This window comes from Octopus bimaculoides, chromosome 6 (genome assembly GCF_001194135.2).
Source record: "Octopus bimaculoides isolate UCB-OBI-ISO-001 chromosome 6, ASM119413v2, whole genome shotgun sequence".
Lineage (NCBI taxonomy): Eukaryota > Metazoa > Mollusca > Cephalopoda > Octopoda > Octopodidae > Octopus > Octopus bimaculoides.
Window position 1 is genome coordinate 102,023,236 of NC_068986.1, and position 434 is coordinate 102,023,669.

Below are 434 nucleotides of genomic sequence, written 5' to 3' on the forward strand. Positions count from 1 at the left end.
TATATATATATATATATACATATATATATATATACATATATATTTATACATATATATATACTTACACACACACACACACACACACACGCACACACACACACACATATATATATATATAAATGTGTGTGTGTGTGTGTGTGTGTCTGTGTGTATATGTATATTGATAGAATGATAGATAGATAGATAGATAGAAACATACGCTACGATAGAATTATTCATTTTTGTTTATTTTAACTAGAAATGTTATCTGCTATTTCTAGAAAACTAAGCAAACGGACTACCTATAAGCATACCATTCACTACAGCGGTTATTCACCTTTACCGCAATAAATTTCGATGTGACTTTAATTATATATTAGCGATATGAATGAAAAAAAGATAAAAGGTCGAAAAAAGAAAAAAAGTTAGAAAAAAAGATAAAAGGTCGAAAAAAG